Raw genomic sequence first — 23,525 nt, 5'->3', positions numbered from 1 at the left:
GAGGTATTCATTCATATTCTGATCAAAACATTTAAGCCTGTATCCCAGTGTCAAGGGCACCTCATTGTATGCAGGTTCTACACTGACCTATATGCTTTAAACACCATTAAAATGCAGATAAAATCAGATGCACTCACTTTCCAGGTTTAAAGGCTTACATCTAGCTAGGGCTAGCTGGTGGAAGTATTAAAATTGAGGCTTGTGGGGTATTAATTATTATATTGAGGGTGTTAATAGGGTTGGTGGTCTTTATTAAATATGGGGCTAATGAAAAAATGTCAGTGCTCAAAGGGTGAAATTTGAATGTTATTAACTTGAGATGGGAGCATTAAATGGGAATGCAATTAATTTAAAATGATGGCTGGTATGAGGAAATTAGTCTGTTTATTATATGAGAATACTACTAATTTAATGTCAGTGCTGGTGGGGGGAATATGTCTGTTTATTAAACAGGAATACTATGAATTTAATGTCTTGTCTGGTTGGGGGGAAATAGACATATTTATTAAATGTGAATACCATTAATTTCATTTTGGGGCTGCTTGGGGTTTTTAAACAAAAGTACTATTAATTTAATGGTTGGGATGGAAGAAAGTGTAATTATTAAATGTGGATGCAGTATTAATTCATTGCTCGGCTTTCTAGAAGATGAATAGTCTCTTTTCCAAACAGGACACCAACATTCCAGGATTCAGCTATGCAGCAACTTAGCTTAAGACACAAGCAGAACCACCAGGTAGTCAAATCTGCATTAACAAATAGGAGAGAGCAGCACACTGTTGAATGGCAGTATAATGCTTGTATAGGGTTCTAGTAGTTGGCCATGCCTCCTCAATCAAGGCTTTGGAGGACATCAGTGTTCTCTCTCACTCAGGGTGCTAGAATGTCTAGTTACAGCTCTGTATGCATGAGCCCACTTTCTGGGCCTGCATAGAGTGATTTCACTCATGATACGCTATAGACACTGGCGTTGTACTCACTCTGCATCGGCCGCAATACATTTTAAGACATAAATTTATATTATGCACAACTCAGGGGACTGTTTCCTGCTGAATTCTTAGTTGGGTGAGGAGTATTGCAGGTGATACTGAAAGCCCTAATAAAATGATGACTTTGCTCTTCAAATTGTGCTATTAACATAGATTCTGTATTTTTTGACCAGCAGGGGCTGCCTGTCATTGACAAAAATGGAACCTAGTGGGTGTGTGGTAGGGAATTTAGATTGTAAGCTCCAATGGGGCAAGTGAATTATTCCATAGAATAGCAGCTCAGTGTGCCCAAGAAGCTATATATATAAATAAATAATTATTATTATTATTATTATTAATTATTATAATTATTAGAGGGTCAGAATTCAAGTAATTCATGCCTACCATAGAAGAGCAACAATATTGCTACGTAAGGTAAAACTTGCCAGACTTTTGTCCCAAATAGTGTACAGCAGTTTGTTTTATTCAGGATTATTAAATGGTGTTAGTGCTCCTGTGACCAGTGACGTATCCACCACAGATCCAGGGTGTGCAGTGCACTTGGGCCAATGAGTCAAGGTGATGCCATGCTATCCCCAGGACTACATGATACCATAGGGCTATGAGAATAGGGAACACATATAAACATCCTCTTCCCCTGTGTACTTTTCATCACGGTGCAGTGGTCTGTGTAAACAGAATAAAGATTCCATTCAAAATGGAAAACCAAAGGACTCTCTGATACTGTAGGTCTACAAGTATAGGGAACAGTTAATTATCCTCTGTAGAGCATTCTGGTATTATATAAATAAGTGTTAATGTTAATAATAATGGTAATAATAATATCTCCTCTCCTGTGCGGTAAGTAGTACAGTTTGCATTGGCATGGAGATGTGTAAACTGTGCACACATTATTCCTCAATGACCGTTACAGCAAGTGTTAACAGCAATCAAATCACTAAAAAAAAAGATAAGTCACTATTACCCCAATCAGTAACATAATAGTATTGATAATAAAAGACATACCTTATTTGTCTGTACATCCATCTCAGTCCCCTACATGTCTTTTAAATCTTTTGACAGGCATATGTGTTCATTATACTTTGTGGGAAAGAACTGTGTGATTTGTCTCGCAATTATCTCATAATTTTCTTTGGTCAGGACTTCAACTATTCCCACTGCCTGCCTGCGGTAAAAAAAATACAGCTAAAAATAATAACGTTACATTTACAGTACAGTATGCTGTGCTACTTCAAACAGTATAGGACAATTATTGATAGAAAATGAACATACTATGTAGGATTCTATGGATATTTGCCCCTCTTTTTCTTGACACACCATTAACATGGTAATAAGCGATCTCTCAATACGGAAATCCCTATATTCGGAAACTTACTTTGTTCGGACGGTACATTCATTTGTAATAATCTCAGCCCAATGTTTATTGATTTAATGGTATCCTCTACAGCTTGCTTGAACAGACAACTGGCAAGCATCAACCAGTAGTTTGCTACAACCTTATTGTACTGCTGTTCAATCATGCTAAGGGACAAAACAATGCCAGACACTTAATGACACAGGTGTTAAGGATTAATACACCAAAAGATGGTTAAATTACAAAGCTAAACCATAACAGGTAATCTCTTACAGACTTCCTGTACACATGAGCAGAACATACTATTCTACTATTGTCACTATGACGTTCTATAGATTTAACCATGAAAGAAGCTCCCCTACATGTTTTCCATTATCCGAAAGCCATTGCACAGAGGATACCCCAGAGCTCTGAGAATCATCTTGGCAATCAGTAGCACGGAGAATGTTAACATGACAACATAACAAGACAAAAATATAGAAACAACAAGCCACAAATGTGTTTACAATGCTGCATGTGACATTGCACCTATTACTCATATCTTCGTTACATCACAAGAAACTGTTCTGACTCCCAAATCTCCAGTCCATGACAGTACTTTTAGGAAGCAATTGTAATGGAAATGCAATGAGAAGAGTAAATAGTTTTAAAAACATCATTTTAGATCAGTTGAAGTGCACTTTTTACTAGTCTTGGGGGTAAATGTATTAAAGAGCAATTTTTGCAAATTACTGATATTCGGCAACTTTGACAGCTAAATTTAAAATGGCAATGTGTTTAAAGACAAGACTTTTAAATTTAGCTGTCAAAGTCACCCCCATGGCCCAGAGGAGGCAAAGAACAGCTGGAGACCAGTTAGAGCAGCATACCAGGCCCCTATCCCTGACAATGCAGGCCAACCCTGCCTGGGCTGCTAAGTGCATATTGTTTGCCTTTCCCATTGGAAATGAGGAAAAACGTGGCTGTGTACTGAGTTTGTGATTAGCTTTTTATAACCAATTTAATAGACACACTGCTCCCATTGATGTGATTGGTTTGTGAATAGTATAACGAATACATTGGCTCTTTTGGGAAACAGCTGAAATGGAAGATCAACAAGTATTTAAAAAAAAAAATCTAAACAAATCAGTAGTTTCTAAACAGAAGGAGGTTTGACTTTTCTGGTCTGTTATGTCACTGATATTGCTAAGTATGTCTGGATTAGTGCAGCGCAAAGGCTGTCTGGCATTTGTACAATGGCAGAACTACCATTGGTGCGACAGTGCAGTACACCGGGGCCCATGGAGATAATGGGACCCTCTACATGGCAGATGCAGAAGATCGGGGGCCCCGGTTCCATTCTCCCTGCACCGAGGCCCACAGTTCGCTAGTTCCGCCTCTGCATCTGTATATTGTACAACATTCTGGAGATATTTGCGCAGTGTGATTATTACGTTGCCTAGGTGAAGGGGGGTAGATTACAGGATAGGGGACAGTGAGGGGGTGTGTATAACTTATAGGGTTATAGGGTGAGGGCTAAGGGAGAGTGGAAGGCATTACAGGATCTTGCATCTTGTCTATCAGTAACTCAGATATTTTATTTATAAATCACCTCCTGGTAAAGATGTCTCATAATTAAGATTTATTTACTTCTAATCCTTTTTCCTCAGCATTGTCCCTCAGTTATCATTAAGTACATGGTTTTACGGTTCTCTGTTTCAGATTTATTTCAATGAGCTTTCTGTCCCTTTATTACTTGCTCTGTTATTTCCCTTTATTTCTTTCCTGTCGGGAAACTGTGATATATCCACTCTGTGATATAATTATCTCTGTGAGTAACTCTTCCAGCATTAACTCTGACTCCAATTTACAGCTCCCTCACATGTCCTACTCTGATTGGCCGAGCAGGGAGAGGAACAATCAGCTAGCCTCCTGATTGGTGCCTGTCACTATTCATAGATATATGTTTATTACCATAGAGACATGTAAATCCTAAACAGTTTAATTTAATATATAGCCACCGGTGCCACCAAGTGCCACCCTGCACCTGCATTGGATAGGGGCTTTAAACCTTTCAATTAAACTCAGATCACCATTCCTGTTTTTTCTTCCCAACACAGTGATTCCACCCTAGCCATTTTGTCTCTTCAAGTTGTGGGTCTTTTCAGGGTCCCCAAATTTAAAAAATATACTCGTGGCACTACAAGGGTCACCATTCACTTGTGCCCATGTGTGTCACATCGAAAAAAAAAATATTATTGCTCCACTGATGAAATAGTATGCAACTATAATATAATAAAATAAAACAATTGCCTTACATATAATCATTAATGAAATTTGGCCCATTAATTTATTAATAAAATAATTTGGCCCACGTTAGATAATACCTTGTGCCCCCCTAAACAAGAAATTATGATTACCCTCATTAAATAAAAAAAATTGCCCTTACATATTAATGAAATTTGGCCCACTAATTTATTCATAAAATAATTTGGCCCCTGAAAGTTAATTAATAATAATTTGTGCCCCTCTAAGCAATAAACCATGATTACCCTCATAATTAAAATTTGTATTGTGCCTCATGTTATGTTAGCATTGCCCAGCAGTGGGAAGCTAATATGTTTGCAAATTTCCCCTATTCAAAGCAGCATGTTGAATCTGGAAATTTTCACAGCAATCTCAGGCGAGTTTGCAAAATCGCAGATTCATACATATAGCGACTTGTATTGCTAGAGTGGCAGTGCCAATCTTATAGTGTGCTATAGCCAGAGATTAGTCTGCCAAAGGTCTCCTTGCGTCTGTGGCACATTGTACAGGACCTTTGGCAGACTAATCTCTGGCTATAGCAGACTACGGGATTGGCATTGCCTTCTGATTGTCTTGTAGCTAGCATTAATAATCTTGCAGCCCTGCCTGACAGATTGTCAGCCTTCTTTATCAGACTTGCACCCGTGTTTGTAAGTGTAGCAGCTCTCTATGTTATTATGGCAGATTGCTCTGTGAGGCTGGTGGCTGCACATTCCCATTCATTTTAAAAATTAAGAAATAACCCCACAATTACTTCAGCACTCCACATCACTGCTCAGACCAACTTTACATGCTCCTCACACCTCCCCCACATCCATGACCCTCAAACTTCTCTTAAATGCCTCTCATACCTTCCCCTATTTACTCTCACTCTTCCACCACATGCCATCACGCTGTCTGTAATTGTAGTAGTTCTGTGGAGACACTACTCGAATGACTGACTTCAGGACTCATAACATAAAGTAGGCACACTTAAAGTGTGTTTCTCTCCCCCTTGCAGGCTAAGCACATTTGCAGACACATGTATCTGGGTGGATATGACTACTCTGGGTGTGGCTATGTACCCGACTGTGGCCACACCTATCTCCTTTTCTGCCAGTCTCCTTCTCTTCCTGTTACTCTGTTGCCAATGCCCATATTGTCGGTGGGTTCTGATGTCATTTTCTTGCTCCTTACAGCTCGGGAGTGCTGAGCAATGTAGTTTCCAGCACCTAATACCTAACACTGCCCCCTACTACCATTAATTACATCCATCCTGTCAATCAACTTCTGGGACCCACCCTTTCACCTCAGGTGAGAGCTGTGTCCAGGGATTGTATGCACACAGGCTTACTATGCTCTGGATGATGGAGCGTAGAGCTGAAGCTATAAATGCTCCCAGTTTAGATAATAAGCTCACTGAACTGATTTCAATAATATCAATGTATAAGTTAGATCCCATAGCTACTACTAGTCATAGTACAATGATAACCATGACTTGGATATAGTTATTCCAGGTTATACTCTGTTTAGAATGGGTGGAGGAGGAAGAAAAATGATAAAAACTTTAATGCAGGGCACTGTAGATAGAATTAAGGGTATTTTGTTAACTCTATAAACTGATAAACTCTATAAAGTTTTTTTGCAAATAGAATCAATTTAGGGCTTTTACCCAATGGCGATTAAACTCTATATCGCATATATATTTTTAATGTTTGTTCCATTTTGGTGCCTCCAAAGCATGCCACCACATTTGGAAAAGTCCATTGGTCTCTCTGGGAGCGTATTGAATACATACCCATTAGAGGTCAAGATAAGCAATTTAACATTGCAATATTTTGTTCACATTCGTACCAATGGGCCATTCATTCCTATATTCCTTGGCAGAGCAGTTTGCATTCTTTCTTATGGTTTTCTATTCTTATTTTAAGTGGATCAAAAGAACGTTTTCCCTTTTGAATACATATATGGAACATTTATCTTTGGATTACAGGTAGAATATTTTATTAGAATAAAAGAAGATGGGTTTTCTTTATTAATATGTTTTATTGAAATATTATAACCTTTTAATGTTGCCACTCTGGGGGTCCCGATATTCATATTCCTCATTACCACGGTACCCACAGCCCAGGGGTGCAGGGAAGATCCCCTGTGCTCTTTCAGTACAGGGTTGGTAGATTTTGGGAGGCTTGAGGTTACACCAGGACAATGATGAGGAATTGGATAGATTATTAATAGAGGAAATCTCTGAGATGTCAATGAACGGTGAGGTGATAATTATGGGAGTTTTCAATATGCCTGATGTCGGCTGGAATCTATTCATTGTTAAATCAGCCAGGAGTAGTGACATTCTGCATTGCTTGCTTGGAACATCAATTAGCAATTACTTAATTAACCAACACACAAGGAAGCAATCCCAGATCTCTGGGCCTAATTACTAAAATTACATGTATAGCAGTGAAAAAGTGTGATTTTTGTATCACCGCATATAATGAACACAAAATATTACTTTTCGCCTCAATTTATGAACATTATATCACTGTGCCACGGAAAAAGCTATAGATAGTGATAAGAGTTACTTATTACTCTGCTGTTCTGAGGCCTGGTGGATCTGTGGAACTGGAAGCCTGGTTTGAGCTTCTAATTACACTGCAATTGAAAAACATAAATAAATGCTTTTGTTTTGTATTTTATTTAAAAAAAAGCCCCATAAAAAATTCATAAAAAATATAGCAATCGATATTTCCAGTAACATATGAAGAACTATACCATTAATATATGAACAACACAGCTTATAAAAAATAAAGTGTCCGTAGAATGAGACACTACCTGGTTATCAGTGCCGCAAAACATGTGTACAAAGCTAACTTGGATCCGTTATTTTTTGGTAGCGACACGTGAAGTTCCAGATATTTGTAAAACATCATACAACTCCTATATACATTTGTAGGTGTTACAGTGGAATGTGTTATTTAAAGTAGAAGTAACTTCTAGTTAAGTTACAATTTAATAACTGGTAGAGCGTGTTCTGAAAGCGCTTCCTGACAGCACAGTCTATATTAGTCCACAGAGACAGAAATGAGGAGGGAAAAGGTTACATCAATGTATCTGCTCATATGCAGTGTTACTGGAGGGAGATAAATGGCACACACACACCTACAGTAGTTTGAAGCTCACTTAATGTGCTGGAACAAAGGAGAGCCGTTAACCAAACACTGGTTTTATGACTATTGCTCACAAATAAAGGATTAGGATCCTGATTGCGCACAATGAATGTATGCTTCTGCCTGGAACAAATCCATACACCTGTAATTTTATTTAACAGACTCAAATTATCTGTCGCTGTTTAAAACAGACACTGCCATACCAGATGGGAGACAGATTGGGAGTGTTCTGAGTCACTTCTTTGTCACCTTGTATTTTGTGTCTATTTTTCTACATGAAGAAATATCAAATTGGTATTTTATTGATGCAAGTGGACTATTAGCGTACAAGAGTATAAGATACGGAACGCCTGGTACTCTAGTTTATCCTGAACCTGACTGGCAAAGCAAAGGAAGTCTGTATCAATCAACTATCCCTGGAACTCTTGTCCGCTTAGCCGACTATCATCTGTGGCTCACAGCTATAATGTTCAATGATCCCTGGTAGACCAGAGATTAAGAAAATGTTCACACAAATGTGTGCAAGGAGCATCTCAATCATTTTAAAGGGCTTGTCTGTGCTTGATGCTTCTTGTGTTTTCTACTGGGCTTCACCGGTTAAAGTAGCTCAGGACACTCTAATTTAGTGCTCTTTAATTAAAGGTTGGCCCTGATTTTTACCTCCTAGACCACACTTGCTATGCTACCTCTCTTTATTGTTTGCTGCAATGCATCATAGCCTGATCACACATCATGTGACATCTGTAAAAAAAAGTAGGTGGGTAAAGAATAGCACATTTTTGGAGCTAGACAGAAAATATTCAGCCAGATAATAAAAATGTCCAAAAGATGTAAACATAAAATGAGTCAACCAAGCAATACATTAGACATTAGCAGCAAATATTTGTAATAGAGTTCCATAAAAAATGCTTATCGTTATGTATATCTGTCAACTCTCTTATTAAAAACACAAGCAAGCCATAGCTAAAATTATTATTAATCCCTTAACAGAAAATGTCAACGTCACATCTGGTATTGCCATACCACATAGTTAAATAGATGATGATGATGATGATGATGATAGTGAAAAAAATGGAAAACAATCAATAAAGGCAGAGCCATGTTTCTGTTCCTATAGATCCATAAGAACCTTAATGAAAGCAGACACGTTTGGCATTCACATACTCAGGAGAACTAGTTGACTATAGTGATATAGGGGGGCATTATCTATTGCCCAGAATCTCCCCCCTCCCTCCTTTGTACACAGAAGTTACAGGGTGCTGCAAGTGAATGGGAGGTAATCTGTGAAAGATATTTCCCCAGAAGCCTCAGCCACTGTACTGTTTTGTGTGTGCTAGGTGTCCCCATAGTTTTACCAGAAGATGTCCAGAACATAGCTAAGGTATGAGGGGAATCTGTAGAAATATGATCCATAGGGGAAAGAGAGTGGGAATCCTAATGTTCACAGCAATGTCATTTTGTCCTGCAGTCCTGTCAGTGCATTTATCTGTCCTGTGAGATGCTCTCCCAACCCTGTCTGAAAGTCAACACAAGTGATGTTGCTTTTATGGTGCAGAGCTGCAGTCCACGAAAACACATTGGTATATGAATATTTAATTAAGTTATGTGATTATTTGCAAATTCTATTTAGCAATAAAAGGCTTATCTGTTGATGGTCAGTCATGCTATATCTCCCGAAAACATAACTCTCCTTAACATAAAATAAACACACAACAAGTTTTGGCAGATGAGAATCAGTTTTATTAATAAGAAACAAATGTATGGTGGAGGAGAAAGTACAAGCAGTTATTAAAATAATTGTATCGTTTTCAAATAAGCATTGCCCAAGCGATTGTATTGTGTTTCCGAAGCACAAAGTAATTTATTTTAGCAGATGCAAAGTTTAACAATTCAACACATGATTATAATACAGTACAGCCAATACCAAAAGATAAATACATACCACTGCATTCGCTTGCGCTAGCTGCTGCACTCCCACGGGTACTAGTGAACAGTATTTCACTCCAGAATACTGTGGTCAGAGAATGACTGAAGCCAGTAGGAGCACAGCTATATTATATACACTCAGTGTTACAGTGAGAACAATGGAGATGGTGTGGCTTGCTTCTATTGGTCCAGGTATCAGGAAGGTCCAGAGTGCTGCAGGTCATAGGCCAGTTCAAACCAAAATATCCAAAGGTGGGGGTCATCTCTCCAGGGGTTGTGCTCTGACTTTTCCCGCCAAGGCTCCAGTTTCAACTAGACTATTAGCATTTTATAGTCAGCATTACTTTAAATATTTATTCCCTAACATCACTAACTAGAGTATGCAATGTGCTATCTCTTTGGCGAATGCACCGGACAACTGCTAAAGAATAGGGGATTAATATGATACCAGACATGACATCTTTCCTATAACCAGAATAATCATAATATGTAAACTAATAATAAACTAGATACTATCTGCTCATAAATCACTGTATAATGGAACCAATATGAATATGAATTATATAAATAACTAAATGTTGTAATGCGAGTGTGTGCGTGCATATTTTACCGTGCAATCGCAGTATGCCACGTGTAGTATAGCATACTGAGTGCAATCGCACAATAAAACAATATTAACTAATATACTTTCGTTCATCCAATTATACGACTTCGACACAGTCAGTTAGATCCAATACCGAAATACCACAATGAGGGTCACCCACCTTCTCAGTATAAATCATCTGGGGACATTTTCCTCCCAAAAACGTACCCTTAAAATGACCAAGTATCCATCTGCCACAAGCTTAGAGGACCTGCCTCTTGGCCAAGGCTGACTTAACGCCCCAAAAAGCCCACCCCCCTAGGACGGTGCCTGTAACTGAATTTAAAACCTGACACTTCGAAGGGATGCAAACTCTTCAGCTGAATAACTGTGCTCCCATCAGGTACTGGCCTCTGGCTGCCAATGCTTTCCGACCACATCGGGAGCCGTAAGGGAACAAGGCCCAACACCATACTAACGTAGCAAAATCTCTTCAAGCTCTCATGAATGCTTTCAATTAATAAACCTAAACCCCCCTCCATCCAATGCATACCATCAGGAATAAAAAGATGCAGAAAGCAATATCAGATCCGCAGTTGTTCAATCCAAATACCACCAATGTACCGCTCAAATTGGGAATGTTCCTTTCATCACATTTTCTTATGTGTCCCCAAGAGCCAGAAAGCCCTGTTTCCCCAAGAGTCAGAAAGAGGAGAAAAGAAAAAGAAGAGAGAGTAAAGAGAAACACAATCAGCAAATAAAGACAGCAAAGAAGGCCACACATACCATTTATAGGCATTAGATTTCCATCGCCCCAACTGTTGAACACTCTGTAGGGAAGCTCTCCCCACTGCCGCTGACATAGCTGCCCCAATATGAAAGGAATCTGTGCCAAAACACAGATTACCTAGCTCAATCAGCTCGAATGTGCTTTTGAAAACTGATATTTGGACGGGGGTAAAAGATCCTGGTGAACCAGCCAGGAACCCGGTCATACTCCCTGACCAGAGTTCAATGAGGCGTTCTATGCCAGCATCACTTTCTGCCAGACATAAGCAGGACAAGGCATGCCAATAAGGGACACATGCGGTGCCAAAGCCCTAAACCTATCTCAGCACCACCAGGACAGAGCATTAGCCAACATATTGTCAAGTGCCGAGCTTGAAAACACACAAACCGCAAGAGGCCGGCAGCAAGCAAAAATGATGTCTGTTAGCAGCTTGCACCACACCCAAATTGTTGCATCAAAACACAATCTGCTTCCCCTGGAATTGGGAGCCTACAGTTCCAGGGTCACAACAATGGGAAACAATTCCAACAAAACCAGGTTAGAAGCGCACCAACTGCCATCAAAATAAGTGCCGAAACCCACCGCCCCCGCGGCGTCGGTGAAAAGCTGCAACTCCCAGCTGGACAGAGAGGGCTCTGACCACAAGCTCACACCAATAAAATCATGCAGAAACACCACCCACACTCCTAAGTCTTCCAATATTTCTGGAGACAAAGAAACACAGCGAAGAGGCTTACTGCGACCTGCGGTAACCCTCTCAAGCTTCCGACGGAAGACCTGTCACATGGGAATAATCCTGGAGGCAAAATTAAAAAGAGACCTAAAATGGATCGGACCTTACTCAATACCACCCAGGTGGCACCTCCATAATCATCGCCTGTCGCTTATCAACCTTATCAGAGGGGAGATAGAACTGGCCAGGGCCGTGTCAATATCCACACCCAATTAAGACAGGCAGGACGCAGGACCCTGCTTCTAATCATGTGCGGCAGACAAGCAGAAACCACTGGCGCCGGAGGGGCGGGAAGCCAGTGACCGCCACGGTTGCATAGCCAGACTCGGCACCAGCAGAAACACAAATCCCATTCCCAATTCGGCCATCTCCAGTCCATCGTAGGGCATGGACTGGGGATGAATGAAATGTGCAGGGGATTTATGTATAAGGCAGGGAATGGACAGGAGAAAGAAGGCACACCAGGACAATCGAGCAGAGAACAAAACAAAAGAAAACAACAAATAGAGACACAAGAACAGGCAGATGAGAGATACAGAGCAAAGGGGGCAGAAAAGAAGGCACAAAGGGAAAAATTAGAACAGAGAACCAGAGTGCTGGAAGGAAAAAGATGCAGACAGCTAAATAAGGTGAGTGTTGCGTATCCAAACTTACATAGAGGAAGTTCATAAGTTGACAGGATATTTATGACCAGGTCAGCTAAGCAGCTCCCATTGTGACACAACATGGGAGTATCCATGTAATCCTGTCATGCCCCTTTTTCTTAACCCTTTCATGTATAGGAGCCTATACTAGACTTGATCCCAAACCTCAGCCTTTTAACCTCATTTGGGATGATGACCACCCCTCCGTTGTAATTAATGTAAAATATATTGTTAGCCTCAGTCTTGTTATTATCTAACTTCTTACATTGTGTGAATACACTAGGCCAAAATGAAGTTAGCCACAACCATCAAAACTGATATACATGAACAGAAGGCTATGGCCCGCACACCCTCATTCATCAAATGCATAGAAAGGTGCTACACTGCTGTGAATGGATATATAAAATACAAATAAAAGTGCAAGAACACACTGTAAGCACTAAGAAAACACTGTTTATAGGAAACATACAGTATGTATATTAAACTCATCAACATGGTATGTAATATAATAACACCTGGAATAAAATTGAGTTTCATAGTGCACATTTTAACGAAATTGTGACTGCCCATGTACAGCAATCTGATGAATTAGTGCTCCTGTTCCCTGTTCACAACATATGTTGTTAACATGCAGTAGTGGTACCAGAGTATGAATTGTCACTCTAATGGTAGAGACACCATGTACATACAGACACAATACTGGAAGTGGTAGTGCATGCTTGCCATCTTTTCCTCGTTGGCGTCATGGAGATCCCGGGGGAGGTGGGCATGTGGGGCCGGTGCTTGACGAAGCGCATCATTTTTGGCCTCACCCCCTAAACGATTGTCACAATTTTGGACAATTACAGCAGGGGCGGGGCTAAGATGACGCGATATCTGCATCATTAAGCCCCGCCCTGCCACTTATCTATTTTCGGGAGTCTCTCAGACATTCCGGGAGAGTAGGCAACTATGCGTTAAAGAAAAACAGCTAATGAATCTCAAGAGTCTCCATTACTGAAGTCATGTTGTCTTACCTGTCAGTCTTTGATTAAATCTTGGTCTCCATGAAAATGGCCACCTCCATAGGCATCAATACATGGACATAGGACACAATTTCTGAACTGTGTCATCATGCCACAGATGGCGAAGCCAACCACGTCTTGTACTGGATCAGCATCAGGGAGAATGCCAGACTCTTCAGGGAGTGAGGGAGATCACCCTTATTGCAGGGACTCTCCCTGACATTCAGGGAGAGTTGGCAAGTATGTGGTAGTGCTCCAAGTGTGTGTTGTCACAGTAGTGAAAGTCACTTAGCATATATAGTATATTTTGTAGTAGTAAGTCCCTGAACATATCTTGTCACTTTACTGAACCCCAGCATGTAAATACCATAACTTCCTAGTTTTTTTTATCTCCTCTCTGGGAGATTCCTCGTGCAGTTCCACGGGGCAGGTACAGTTGGTCTGACGCCGCACTCTGATACTTGCTGTGCAAAGCCCTGAAATTTGGGAGTCTCCCAAACAATCCAGGCAAGCATGGTACATACTTATAGTTGTAAACAGAGTGGAATGGTTAAAATTGATAATTAAGTTTGGTTACAAAAATATGTCATTCATAGACATTTTATAAACAAATGTCTTGTACTGTAAGCAGATAGAAAATATATATTAAACAATTCTGTAGCCTAGATCTGTGGTGAGTATTTTACAGCTTTTAAGGCAAATGTGTCTTTAATTTCTCAGCTCCCATGAAATATGCAGAACAAACACAAACTTGAGTCTAGCAATCTGCCTCTGTAATAGAACAATTTCATTCCATATGGATAGATTTCCTTTAATGTTGCAGTAGCCATGTTTGCAATTAGCAAATAACCTTGGTGTTCTGCCCGTGATAACGTTGACATTACTGTATTCATAATCCCGTTCACCACAAAGCAATTTCTGTCCTCTATAGCATAGCCGCGAAAACATATTTCCTCCATTATACTTGGCTTACCACACTCCATTAGACCTCATCAAGGCTTAATAAATCTGATTGCTCTATGTGTTCATATCCACTGGGAGCACTAGTCCAAAATGTAACTTATTTGTATTAATTAATGTCTATTCATTAAAATAATAGTGCCTTTCGACATCTCTCTTTCTCATGCATAATGAGAGTTACTGTGTCTCCATAATATACAGGGGAGAAATGAGCATCTGGAATTCACACTTTAAGGCAGAACTTTGTTCTTTTACAAGAGCAATTTGCTTCCAAAACACTTGTTCCATTACATTTATTACTAGTAACAGGGGACTATATATCAAAAGGTCCCACATACCAGCGATAAGTAGGATTTGTTTAAAAAAAAAATACCCATCATCTTAATATAACTACGGGGCTACCCAGCTGCCTCTGTGATGCCGGTCCAGAGAGTTAAGGGTTAACTCATCCTTTCACCAGGCCTATCTTTGCAGATGTGCTCATGCAATTAGCCAGTTTTGGGCTTTCAGTTACACTAACGTGGAAATATAAAAAAAAGTTTAAAAATAGATTCATCTATTTTTAAAAAAAAAATGAAAACAAATTTAAAAACCTTATTTTTTATTTAAGTACCACCTCCATAGTTGTTAACTAGGCTTCCCCATGCTAAGACAAAAGCGGCAAAACTTACTGATGGCACAGCTTATTGCCGGCAGTGTAATTGATGGGTGGAGCGAAGAAGAAAAGTCTAATCACCTTTTAATAAATCAACCCCGTTAAGTATTATTACATGAGCACTGCACATTTGTTGGCTAAATTAATTGTTTTATTTTCTTCAAGCCTTTTCACCTCCTTCAGTGGCCTGAGTTAAGGTGCTCATGCATTAAATTAAAATTAATTAGACCATTTTAGATTTAATGGGGAGAAGATTACAGTTTTGTGTGTATGGACTGAAAAAGATTGCCAATCCTGATCAACATCCGATCGGGATGTATCACATGTCAATCTGATTGAACAATAAATGCATCCAGCCAGTGACCATATCAGACCATTCAGCCGAGCACTGAACAGCCATATCTTTCAGATTTAGTTACACACTTGTATTTAAATGTATGATCAAATCTGACAGCTGTCAGCTTCAACTTTTACAGTAAGATTTTGGTTGTTCAATTCGGTCAAGCCAACCAAATTAACCAAATTAACCAACTAGTTTATAGTGTGTTGTCTCATCTTAAACAAAAACATCGACATTTATGTAAGGTTGGTCTGACACTTAAATAGCAGTTAATTTCCAATCACATTTGATGATGTTAATTCAATAGAATTTGTGTAGTTTTCATCTCTATGTGTGATTCAGGGGTAAATTTATGAAGGCTACTAGTTTTGAAGTGGGTGAGGAAAGAATTATTTTGAGCTCGGTCATCTGAAAGTTCCCATCAGCACAGAGGTCCACAAGTACATGTGAAGTAAAGGTGGTTACCCATTGCAACAATTCAGGCGTTTGATTTCATTTCATTCAATGTCTGGATGTTACTATGGGCAACACATTTTCTACACATTTACCTGTGGAATAGTTTTCAAGACTGCATGTAATAGTGGAATAATCTATGGAAGAGAATAGAGACAAGCAGAAAATCCACAGACTGTGTATTAGAAAGTGGAAGGAGCAAGATCCCACAACATCACTCAGGGGCGGGCTGGCAACCCAGGGGGCGCACAGGCGGCCGCATCACATGACACCAGATGCGGCCGCCTGTGCACCGCTGGAAATATGCACCTCTTGCATCCACGGGAGGCCGGCCCAAACATTGGTTAGACTGAGCGGCCCGGGTGGCCGATGCCCCCCTGCCCCCCGTCCAGCCCGCCCCTGACAGCACTGTGTAGCTTTATGAGACTCTTGTAATGTGTGCAGAGGTTATCCCACACTACGTTACTCACATCTTAGAAATACAGGGATAGATTTAGCAAACATTATAGAAAGGATAAATAGAGGTATTGCACATAGCAACCAATCGATTTCTAGCTATCATTTTCTAGAATGTACTAGATAAATGATAGCTAGAATATGATTGGTTGCTATGGGCAACATATTCACTTTTCCTTTTTAGAAGGTTTGATCTTTTACCCCGCAGAGTGAAACCTATCCTTAAAAATCTTATGGGAAGAGAAACTGCCAGGGCATGTGTGGTCCTATTAATGGATCCTGGGGTTGTTTTTAAAGATAAACTCTATATTCTAAAAATATAGATGATTTTATAGAAACCATAAAACTTCTTCATGCAACTTATTCATTCCTTCAGAAAAAAGGCAACAATTGGTCTAGTTTATTTTATTTTATTTTTTTCATTTAACAAAAAGTTATCACCAAAAAGTTTTATCCAGATCTGTAAGACCACCTTCTAATTTCACTGTAGATGTTCTTTAATTAGTCACTTGCACTCATCCCCTGATTACTACAAGACTCATTAATTCTTTCCTGGACTAAAGTCAATTGGTTAAGAGTAATCAACTAGCTATTATATTCACCCATACCAATTTCTCTTTGTATTGAGTTAATGACCATTGTGTAGAAAATGAATAGAGATCCAGCCACTGGTTTTAATCAGACAAGGGGCCCTGTGCCTCCAATTGCCCTCCAAAAGTGTGTGTGAAAAAATGAGGATATTAACAGATCCAAAGACTAATTACCCTAGATATAAGCTGCACAGTATCTGCTAAGTGAAATTTAATAGTTAGCCATTTAATTAGCAGTCTATTCTGTGAAAGAAGAACGAGGCTGAGTAATCTAACATAGCAGCTGTGTGCACTGAATGCTGGTTGTGCAAACTGTTACAGATTTTAAAACTATACATTTGGAATGCTGGATCGTTTTAGTATGTGTTTGTTGTGCATATATATTTGCTAATGTATATTTGCAAATGTGTTTCTTATTGTTGTTCTATTTACTTATAAATAAATGTGTCTTAAGTTATACAAAAAAAAATCAAAGCTCTAGAATTGTGTGTGGAATAAACCTTTATGCTCATGTCGACCTTAATTAGCTTTGATAAATGCCAGGCAGTTACTTCTGAGCTGATCTTTGCTTGGATGCTTTACCTATAGAGATGTCATGAAAATAAGCTCATGATATTTAAATCTTTCAACTCAATCCACCATCCCCAGTTATTCTTAAGAGAATAAATATTGTCCATCACTCTAGAATCTCGGTAATGTGACAAAATATTACTGGACATATGGAGCAGTGGAGGGGGTAGGTTGGGTTAATATTTCCAGAATATTTGTATTGCCAGAACTGGGAGTATTAATGATGGAACGTGAAATGAAAGATGGTAGAAATAGTACTTACCACTCTATTCAGTGAGCAGTGCTAGGGCCAAAAACGTTACAAAAAAAGAAAATGTTTTACTCTAGACAGACACTTTTTCATCCAGCAAATTATGGAATTCTCAAGCTAAATGAGTAAAATATTAAATTAAATAGGAAACACTGTTAAACAATAGGTGCTTTAGCTGCTACAACTTTGTATGTAACTTAACACATACAAGTAATTAAGGTTAAAATAAACCTTTTTTTATTACATTATACTGGCCATCTTTTGATGGAAACTCATTTTGTCATACATTATTTTTTTTATAAAGGTGCTTGCCAAATTGGTGGATGGTGCACCTTTTGGTAGAAATAGGCATTCTCTTTCTGTTAGCAGCAGATAATTTAGCAGACGATCTAGGCAGAAGTTAAACAAGATTCTATTATAGAGAAAATCTTACTAACTGCAGCAGAACACATCAAGAATTGTAATTTACTTATTTCCTGTCATCTAACCTAATAGTTTTAAATTTAAAATGAACATCTTAAGAAGATTACAAAACACATACAGTAGCAAAGTCGCATATTATGCTGACACCCTATTCAACAATTTTTTATCATGTGAGTCCCATCTTTGAACTACATCCCTAGAATGTGTTAAGAACAGAGTAGCATGAGAACCTCAACTGCTAGAACCTCTTCATGAGATGTTCACCTTTAGCAGCCCCCTTTCCGAGGAACCAGTTATGTTCCACAGTACTCGGTTTCCTCCAGGACTTAAGCTCGGGTAGTAGCAGTTGTTGATCCAGCACTTCCCTAGTGGAGCAGGCGGAACACGGAGGGGAGTAATGAGCATCCCGGATATTGTTGGCAGAACAATGAATCCTGCCTGTAGTCAGGGAGCAAGAGTAGAGAATACTGCAGAATCCATTAAACAAGTTAGGGGTCAGGGGAAGCAGAGATCTGATAGAAAATCCATTTAACAAAGCCAAGAGTCAGGAGTGGAGAAGACTGCAGAATCCTTAGAACAATTCTAGTCAATAACAGGTCAGGATACAAGGCACACTAGGTCAAGCAGGAACTATCACCAACATTGGTATGATGCCAGGAAGAGGTTTATAAAGGCAACAGCAGCAATCAGGACCTGCAGCAGGATAATTAGCTGCATGGGTGTAGTAAGTAATAGCATGGCTGCCAGACGGAGCTGAAGAGAAGCTTATTGCTTTTTACCTAGCATCCAGTTGAACTGCAGAATAAATCCTACACATGGTTGCAGCAGTAAAGCACAGCTGAAGAGTTCCTTATACACAGCTATTATACCTTCAATAGATCAGCAAAGGATAGTTTTGCCAATTCTGTGTCTTTAGTTTGCTTGGTGACTTTGTCCTACCCATTTTTTCCTGAAAGGATAGTAAAATCTCTTTACCCTGTGGGATAATTTCCAGGTGACAAGAGCGATACACTTACTTTCTAGGAGATATGTGTTGATATTACTGTACATGTGTAATACTTGCTGTAACTAAACAGCTAATTCTATGGCATGGAGATTTGTAGGTCTTTTTGATTCATCAGACAATTACCTCCTACTAGTCTACACACCAAAATTTTAATGAAATATTAGTTTATTACTTCTTAAATAAAATAATATTCTTATCTGTGTACAGTGCTCTCTTCTCTTTTCTTTAACCATTGTTTGTAAAACAGGTTGCAAATCCTGTGATTGAGAGCTGTAGTCCAGATAAACACTGTTTATGCCAATAGTTTTTTATAGCGCCTATTATATCTGTATTTTCAATAATTGCCTATCTTTGACTGCCCAATTTATTAATAAAATGTCAAAGAGTCAACAGAATGATGCTCATCTCCCTGGAAATACTGGCAGTGATGAGTCTTACCACTTGCCAGACTATTGTAGGTCCCTGTGCATTTTTTGATTGCTGACCCCTGACTATCAGCAGCTTGAGATGGTGGTAGTTATAGGAGGATAGTGGCAGTACTTGTACTGCTTTGCATGAGGAGGCTTTCCTGGAGGTCCCCGTAAAAGGCTACCACCATGATGGCTGGCAATAGTCTTCACCAGGGGCTTGGTAAAGAGGGAGACGCCATCTAGAGATCTAGGGCTTTTCACCTATTAATAAATAGCACTCATCAAAAACACATCAATGACATACGTCAAATGCACATAAATTAATTCAAACTATGCTTCCATCTCTTCCTCTCCTCTCCTGCCCTGATGAGTGCCATTGTTGCAATCTTGATGTGCCTGTGATATTTATTTGATGCGTGTGATAGTTAGGGATGTGCACCGGCCACTTTTGGTGTTTTGGGTTTTGGGTTCTGATTACCTTAAGGTTTTGGGTTCTAATGGGTTTTTCCAAAACACCCCCCTCAAGGTTTTGGGTTTTGGGTTCTGATTTTTTTTTTAAAAAAGCATAAAAACTACTAAAATCCTGCTTTTTGGTTTGTTTTCACTCCTAGGCTATTATTAACCTCAATAACATTCATTTTCACTCATTTCCAGTCTATTCTGAACACCTCACACCTCACAATATTGTTTTTAGGCCAAAAGGTTGCACCGAGTTAGCTGGATGTCTAAGCTAATCGACACAAGTGGGCGGCACAAAAACGTGGCCCATCTAGGAGTGGCACTGCAGTGGCAGACAGGATGGCAGTTTGAAAAACTAGGCCCCAAAGAGCACATAATGCCAAAAAAAGAGGTGTAAGATTGAATTGTCCTTGGGCCCTCCCATCCACCCTTATGTTGGTGAAATAGGACATGCGCACTTTAACAAACCAATCATTTCAGCGACAGGGCCTACAAAACTGTGGCTGAAATGATTGGTTCATTTGGACCCCCACAAAACGAGCTGGCAAAGAAAAAAAAGAGGTGCAAGATGAAATTGTCCTTGGGTCCTCCCACCCACCCTTATGTTGCGAAAAAAGGACATGCACACTTTAACAAACCAATCATTTCAGCGACAGGGCCTACCAAACTACTGTGGCTGAAATGATTGGTTTGTTTGGGCCCCCACACAAAAAAAGCTATTCATCTCTCCCTGTACAAAGTAAACTGGCTCTACTGAGGCAAGATGTTGTCCTCATCCTCATCCTCTGATTCCTCGCCCCCTTCAGTGTGTACTTCCTCATCCTCACACATTATCAATTCGTCCCCGCTGGGCTCCACAATCACCGGTCCCTCTGTAGTCTCTGGAGGCCATTGCTGGTCTTGATTGAAGAATTGATAATTCATTTTTATGAACATCATCTTCTCAACATTTTGCGGAAGCAACCTCCTTCGCCGCTCACTGACCAGGTTCCCCGCTGCACTAAAAACTCTTTCGGAGTACACACTGGAGGGGGGACAACTCAGGAAAAATAGAGCCAGTTTGTACAGGGGCTTCCAAACTGCCTTTTTTTCCTGCCAGTAAAAGTAAGGACTGTCTGACATGTCTACTTGGATGGTGTCAGCAAAGTAATCCTCCACCATTTTTTTCAATGGTGGCAGCATCCAATGCAGCGACAGTAGACATGTCAGCAATGGTTGGCAGGTCCTTCAGTCCGGACCAGATGTTCTCTGCATCCCCGCCAGTGGGTCGTTTATGAAATCTCAGCTGTTTCCTCGCAGCCACAGGTGTGGAAGAAAATGAAGGAGGAGCTGTTGGCATGTCACGGTCCTCTTCAGATGACAATCTCCTGACCAGCAGGTCTTTGCACCGCTGTAGACTTGTGTCCGCCGGAAACAGAGACACAACATACGCTTTAAACCGAGGATCGAGCACAGTGGCCAGAATGTATTCCTCTGACTTTAAAAGAGTGACCACCCTCGGATCCTGGCAAAGCGTACGAAGGGCTTCATCCACAAGAGCTACATGCTTTTGTGGAATCGCAATGGTTTACCAGCTCCTCCCTCACTTTCTCCAGCTGCTTCTGCAACAGCCTGATCAGGGGAATCACCTGACTCAAGCTGGCAGTGTCGGAACTGACTTCTCGTGTGGCAAGTTCAAACGGCTGGAGAATCTTGCACAACACGGAAATCAGTCTCCACTGCGCTTGACTCAGGCGCATCCCCACTCCTTTGCCTATGTCGTAGGTGGCTGTGTAGGCTTGAATGGCCTTTTGCTGCTCCTCCATCCTCTGCAGCATATAGAGGGTGGAGTTCCAGCGCGTCACAATCTCTTGTTTGAGGTGATGGCAGGGCGTGTTCAGGCTTTTCTGATGTTGCTCGAGTCTGAGGTAGGCAGTGGCAGAATGCCGAAAGTGTCCAGCAATTTTGCGGGCCACCGCAAGCATTTCCTGCACACCCCTGTCACTTTTCAGGTAATGCTGCACCACCAAATTTATTGTGTGGGCAAAACATGGCACGTGCTGGAAATTGCCCATATGTAATGCCCGCACAATGTTACTGGCGTTGTCCGACACCACAAATCCCCAGGAGAGTCTAAGTGGGGTAAGCCACTGCGAAATGATTTCCCTCAGTTTCTCTAAGAGGTTGTCAGCGTTGTGCCTTTTACTATACCGGTGATACACAACGTTGCCTGCCTTGGAACGAGCAGGCGTTTCGGAGATGCTGCTACTGATGCAGCTGCTGCTGTTGCTGCGGAAGGCGATGCATCTACCCAGTGGGCTGTCACAGTCATATAGTCCTTAGTTTGCCCTGAACCACTTGTACACATGTCCGTGGTTAAGTGGACAGTGGGTACAACCGCATTTTTCAGAGCACTGAGGACACTTTTTCGTACTTCTCTGTACATCCCGGGTATGCCTGCCTAGTGAAGTGGAATCTAGACGGGATTTGGTTTCGGTTGATAAATGCATATAAGCCCCTCAGATATTAGGTAGCCAATGATCAGCTCTGCTAGACCAGCAACTGGTGATCCAAAGTAGACAATGCGGGTAACCCCAAATAGATATCATAACATAGTGGATTTCCAGCAGTCACGAATAATGATGATGAACAGTCAATAAATTAGTCCAGAATGAATATCGTTTGCCATTACCTCTGCTGTTTTTTCTGTTTGTTATCCTTGATTGATCTCCTGGTATTGACCTCTGCTTATCTCTCCGTTTTGACACCGTTTCCTGTGACCCCTGACTCAGCATTGTTGTGACTTTGTACCTGTTTCTCCCTGGTATCTTGGTGGACCGTCTGACTTGTTTGACTCTTCTGTGTCATTGTTCCCCAAGCAATCCAGCGTCAAGTTGGTAGCAGCTAACCAGCTATCTGGCTCCCGTGTCTGCAGGTGTCTCCTGGCTGTCTGTCCACCAGGACTACCGAGTACTCCACCTTGCAGACCACTACACTTTTCATGACACCCGTGATTCCTTTGGTGCCTCTTGTCTCCTGAGTATCCTGAGTCCTGACATCCGTGACTCATCCGGTGCCTCGTGGCTCCTAAGCAACCTGAATCCTGACACCTGTGACTCCTCAGGTGCCTCGTGTCTCCTGAGTATCCGGAGTCCTCACATCTGTGACTCATCCGGTGCCTCGTGCCTCTTGAGTTATCCAGGTATCCTGACAATTCGTGACTTTACCTGCTTCTCTAGCCTCAGAATCAGACTTGTCATCCGGCCTCTCAACACTGACTCTTTGAACAATATTATTGTCCATTCTCTGCATCTGTGGCTTACTGAGTTATCTTTGCTATTACTGCCATACCCTGCTGACTTGCACTTACCGCTTATTGCACCCTGAAACCTTTGTAACCTGTGTTAAATAAAAACCAATTTGTTTCACTTCCACTCTCTCAGTGGTCTTTATATCGGGAAACCTGACATTTGATATGCAGCAAATCCATTCTTTTAGAGTTCTGTCAAGTACTAATTCACC

At 40.6% G+C, this 23,525-nt stretch overlaps 1 long non-coding RNA gene across 2 annotated transcripts in view; it reads right to left on the bottom strand.

The window, feature by feature from the left end:
* The window catches only part of LOC142149888 (uncharacterized), a 101,328-nt gene that overhangs the window by 65,208 nt on the left and 12,595 nt on the right, over positions 1-23,525 (bottom strand). For both annotated transcript variants that reach the window (XR_012690901.1, XR_012690902.1), the window contains exon 2: positions 1,995-2,154. This is a non-coding gene — a long non-coding RNA (uncharacterized LOC142149888). The remainder of the gene's footprint in view (positions 1-1,994; positions 2,155-23,525) is intronic.

The sequence above is a fragment of the Mixophyes fleayi genome, chromosome 4, assembly GCF_038048845.1.
Source record: "Mixophyes fleayi isolate aMixFle1 chromosome 4, aMixFle1.hap1, whole genome shotgun sequence".
NCBI lineage: Eukaryota > Metazoa > Chordata > Amphibia > Anura > Limnodynastidae > Mixophyes > Mixophyes fleayi.
The sequence above is the reverse complement of the archived record's forward strand: the minus strand, read 5'-3'. Positions and strand labels throughout refer to the sequence as shown.